Below are 5,761 nucleotides of genomic sequence, written 5' to 3'. Positions count from 1 at the left end.
TTCAAGCAATTCTCTTGCCTCAGCCTCCAAGTAGCTGGGACTACAGGCACCTGTCACCATGCCCAGCTAATTTTTGTATTTTCAGTAGAGATGGGGTTTCACCATGTTGGCTGGCATGGTCTTGATCTCTTGACCTCCTGATCCTCCCACCTCGGCCTCCCAAAGTGCTGGGAATACAGGCATGAGCCACCACACCCGGCCCAGGTCCCTTTTCTTTTCCCTGCCTGGGCTCCCTTATCTCTGTGACTGTGGTCTCCAGGTGTGCTGCATGCTCCCCAGTGTCTGTACGTAGTAAAAACACTTAAACTTTTACACTGTGGTTGTGTCACTAGAGCCTCATCTGCCATCTAGGGCCTGACACTGAGGCTGCCTCATGGGACCCGTGCAGGTGGAGCCCCTGCTGGTGCTCTTTTCTTGGGGCCTCTGGTGCTGCTGGGGACAGGAGCTGCCAGCTAACTTTATGAAGAAACTGAAGAGTTTTATTTGAAACGGTGGGTCAGATGATGTATTCTTGGTCTTGGGCTGCTATAACAAACACCGTAGCCTGGGTGACTTAAAACAGTAGAAATCTATCTATCTTTCTATCTATCTATCTATCTATCTATCTATCTATCTATCTATCTATCTATATATTTTTTGAGATAGAGTTTTGCTCTTGTTACCCAGGCTGGAGTGCAATGGCACCATCTTGGCTCACTGCAACCTCTGCCTCCTGGGTTCAAGCAATTCTCCTGCCTCAGCCTCCTGAGTAGCTGGAATTACAGGCGTGCACCACCATGCCCTGTGAATTTTTGTATTTTTAGTAGAGACAGGGTTTCACCATGTTGGACAGGCTAGTCTCAAACTCGTGACCTCGTGATCTGCCTGCCTCAGCCTCCCTAAGTACTGAGATTACAGGTGTGAGCCACAACGCCCAGCCTAGAACTCTATTTCTCACAGTTCTGAAGGCTGGGAATTTTAAGGCCAAGGTTCCGGCTGATTCAGTCCTGGTGAGGGCCCCCTTGCAGATGCCTGCTTTCTTGCTGTATCTGCCCATATGGGGGCTTGGGAGGGTTGGAGAGGCAGAGAAGGAGAAATAACATTCTCCTGTGCTTTTGTCTTTTTATAGGGTATTAATTTTATCATGAAGCTTCCACCTTATGACAGAGTCTTACTCTAAGTACTTCACAAAGACCCCCTTCCCCAAATTCCATCACATTAAAGATAAAGGCCTCAACAATTTTGTGGGGACACATTCGGTTTCCAGTAGGGGAGGTGGGAGTTGCTTCCTTTCCCATTCATGAGACCTGGCTTTCTTTGCTGAAATGGCTTCACACTCACAGTCCCTCACTGGGCTATAGCCCCACAGAGCCTCACTTCTTCTGCCCATTCCTGGGTTTTTCTTCCTGTGCCACCATCTCACTGTGGCTTCACCTGCTCCCAATCCAAGCAGCTGCCCCTGGGTCACTGCCTCTGTCACCATCTCTGGCCTGACTGCCCTCTGCCGTTTTTTCTGAGCCCAGAGCCCTGGAAGGGTGAAGCTGGGATGGTTGCTGTCCAAGGTGCTGCTCTCTGTGGACAGCTTCACAGTGAGGCACCCTGATGTTACCAAGGATGCCTTGAAAAAAGCTGTTTTTCAGAGGTGCTTGTAACATGGTGGGGTGAGGGTGGTGGACACTCTGGAGTGGGCTGGACCCATGAACTGCAGGGACCCTGCTCTGTTTCAGTGACCAGCTCCTCCAGCCCCATGTTTTTCTCTGTAGCTGATTCTCTGTCGTGATCTCTGAGCCTATGTTAGTCTTCCTCACAGTGGTGTGTGGAAATCTAATGGGGGTGTGTGTGGCTTATGTGCTCACACAGAGTGTCCTGGGGTCAGGCTTTATGACCTACCTTTTCCTGACTCCGCAACAAGATCTGAATAGTGGGCTGAGTAAGATAAAGTCAAAATCCATGGGGGTGGGTGTGTGTGTCCTGGCAGTGCTAAGGTTTGCGCCTCCAGCTTAACTTTCAGTCTCTTTGCAAATACATTTATGTTGTGCATCTGCAGCTGGCTGGGCCATCTCATGTCTCTAAATCCTCGAGTATCTCTGTGGATAAGGTCATGAAGGGTCTGCATGTAAGTATATGAGGGCTCTCTGCTCAGGTTGGATATATTTTACATAGTGGGTTTTTCTTCACTAAAGCCTTTTCAAAAAATTGTGGTGGAGTGTATATATGCACACCAATATATATTTATATGTTTAAGATAAATATATATTTATAAATATATCTGTAAATATACACATTTGTTTATGTATAATGTATCATTTTAACCACTTTAAAATGTGCAATCAAATGGAATTAACCACATTCACTGTATTAAATAACCCTCACTATTTTTCCTAGAAAATTTTTATCATTCCAAACTGAAACTCTGTACCTTTTAAACAGTAACTCCCTATTTCTTCCACCCTAAACCTTGATTATCTCTAGTCTACTTTCTGCCTCTATGAATTTTTCTGTTCTTGGGGTTTCATATAAATGGAATCATACATATATGTCATTTTGTTTCTGGCATATTTCACTTAGCATAATGTTTGCAAGGTCCATGCCTGTTCCAGTGTGTCTCAGAGCTTCGTTCCTCTTTATGGCTGATTAACTTGCTGTTGTGTCACCATATTTGTTTATTTATTCCTGTGTTGATGGACTTGAGTTGTTTCCATATCTTATCTGTTGTGAATAATGCTGTAATCAACATTCTCATTCAAGTACTTCTTTGAGTCCCTGGATTCAATTTTTTTGGTATATACCTAGGAAGGAATGTTGTTTCATATGGGAAGTCTATGATTAGTTTTTTGAGGAAGAGCACAACTGTTGCTCATAGTTGCTGCACTTTTTTATATTCTCACCAGCAATGTATAAGGATTCCGAATTCTCTATAAGGCTGCCACTTGTTATTTAACATTTTAAGCTTTCACTGCTGCAGCCTGGATTGAATTTGTGGTCAGGAAACCAGGCCCCTTTTGTTTTGATATTTGTTTGATTTTTTTGTTTTTGAGGTACTCGTTTACCTCTTTGGAGATGCCTTGTACATCCTTGGCTAAGTCATAATCTTTATTAAGGCTTATTTCAGTTGGAAGAGTACTTTTGATAAAAGAGATTCAAAAGCCAGAACTCTCAGCTGTTTGTCCTAGCTAAATTCTGATAATAAGAAATCTGAAAGTGTTAAAGTTAGGTAGCTAGTCAGACATGAGCGGGGTAGGAGAGGGCAGAAATGTCAGGTGACCATCAAGTGATGGTCAGGTGGTTGTTAACTGTCTCTCTAAAATAATAATTGGTTGCAGCCAGCTTCAGGGAAAGGCAGTCTCCCAGCAGATAGGAAACACCTGAAACTGGTGATCAGCAGCTTCCCAATAAGATCTCAGAAGTTAGGGATAGCTTGGAGATCCTGTTGTGTGGGCTCAAGTGCGCACATTAAGAGGCAAAATGGTGGAGTTTAACTGGTATATGGCCTCCCAGGGACATTTGATTGGTAAAGGAAGAAAACCTCAAGTGAGGACATATACAGCTCCAGTAAACACACTGTGTTTGCTCACATCCCAAGTGCTGGCAGGCCACTGAACATGTGGACAGCCCACCTTAAGGGAAGAATCAGGGGAGAAGAGATGCAAACCCTGGAAGTATGCCAAAATGCAAAAGCCTAAGTCAAAGGTCAAACCATGCACTGGATGTCTCAAGTCACCTACTTGGTCCTCATCCAAAGGTTTTCAATAAACGTTCACTCCTGCTGTTAAACTCACCTCAGTCTATTCTTCTGCCTTATGCCTCTCAAATTCTTTCTTCTGAAGAGGCAGATTGAGGTTGCTGCTGACCCATACAAATTAACTGCCACTGACATATCTTGGTACCATGTCTTTGATACATTTGGCTGCTAACAAAAGGATTTTTCTAAAAAGAGCTCTGATTAAAAGTTAGCTTAATTAAAAACTGATTTTCAAGCCATATATATTCATATTGAATATATATTCTATATAATTTTGATACAGGAGATAGAAATTATTTAGGCAGATAGTAAGGGGAACAGAATTTCCCTTTTAACAAAAAAGCAGCCCCCAAATCATTTCTTTTTTAAACAAAGAGCAGGCTTTCTTTGCCCTGTGAGACAACCGAGAACTTTGCAATCATTGCAAAATTGACTCAGCTCTTTTAGTAGTCATATCAGGCAGGCCCAAAAGGAATGATTCCCCAAAACCGGAAAGGCAATTTCTGGGGGCATCATCTGAGGAAGTTATTGAGTGTCCTGGCCTTCTTGTTTCCCTTATCTGTGGCCTCCTCCAGTCATGCCATCAGCTCATCCAGACCCATCATCTCCAAGACTCTCCATTCCCCAGCCTTACTCTTACCCCTACAGGAAATGCTCAATGGTGGTGATAGCAGTAGGGTTCAGGTTCACCTCTTATTGCAGGACCTTACAAAAATAAAGGGAGACTTAGGCCAATTTTCTGATTACCCCGATAGGTATATAGAAGCTTTCCAAAATTTAACTCTGGTGTTTGATCTCCTATGGAGGGATTTTATGCTCCTCCTAAGCCAAACCCTAACTGCAGCTGAAAAACAGGTAGCATTCTCATTTTTCCGTCCTCCCAGTCTCCTTTAATCAGAGAAAGTTCCTCAGGATTTCTTTTGCTTTTAAGACCTTCACATTTTTTGAAGAGTATTGTTGAGTTATTTTGTAGATCCTCAGTTTTGCTCTTCTATTTTTTTCTCATGATTAAACTCAGGTTATGCACTTTGAGCAAAAATACCACATAGGTGATGCCACACCTTCTCCATCCATCATGTTAGGACGTCCTAAGATGTCAATATCTCTGATTACTGAGGACACTAACTTAGAGCACTGGGCTAAAGTTCATTCACTGTACAATGACCATTTTCTGGAAAGCATTTTTAAACAACAAATACCTGGGCCACAGCACACACCAATTAAATAAGATACTCTTGGGGAAAGGCACAGTCATTGGTAGGCTTTAAATGCCCTACAGGTGACTCTAACCAGTATTCAGGGTTGAAAACCTATGGCTTAGACGGTGAAGATTAGAATCCTGAAAGTCAGCTAGGAAGCTATTCCTAAGGCTTCTCTTTTTAAAAGAACATCCAAGTCTAGACTAAAGTATACATATCTGGATTTTGGTATGGACACATGGTAGAGGAATAGAGAAAAATTTAGAAATCACCTGAATGGGAAAGTGATGAATGTGTAGACTGCTGTCCAATAAAAAGAGAAGGTAGAATCAGGTGTGATGGCTAATGCTTGTAATCCCAGCATTTTGGGGGGCTAAGTTGTTGGATCATTTGAGCCAAGGAGTTTGAGACCAGCTTGGGCAACCTGGGGAAAACCAATATCTACACAACAAACAAACTAACAAACAAACATTAGCTGGGCATGGTGGCACATGCCTATGATTTCAGCTACTCATGAGACTGAGGCAAGAGGATTGCTTGAGCCCAGGAGGTTGAAGCTACAGTCATCTGTGATCCCACCACTGCACTTCAGCTTGGGTGGGAGAGTTAGAACTGTCTCTGGAAAAAAAAACAACAACAACAGTAAAAGTAATGTTTTAAAGTTCAGTTCTAGTACAGAAACTGAATTTTGATCTATGTTGTTTACATGCTGTAATTAGAACAGAATATGGAGGTGTTTCCATATGAATAGCTGATCAGTTGTCTGTTCGGTGTCACCTCTTTGAGGTTTAGATGCCTAAAAAGAAAGAATTTGAGTGAATGGATGACTGTAGGGTCCTTG

Source organism: Cebus imitator, unplaced genomic scaffold, assembly GCF_001604975.1.
Source record: "Cebus imitator isolate Cc_AM_T3 unplaced genomic scaffold, Cebus_imitator-1.0 Scaffold306, whole genome shotgun sequence".
In the NCBI taxonomy this organism is placed as follows: Eukaryota; Metazoa; Chordata; class Mammalia; order Primates; family Cebidae; genus Cebus; species Cebus imitator.
Note: the sequence above shows the minus strand (reverse complement) of the source record.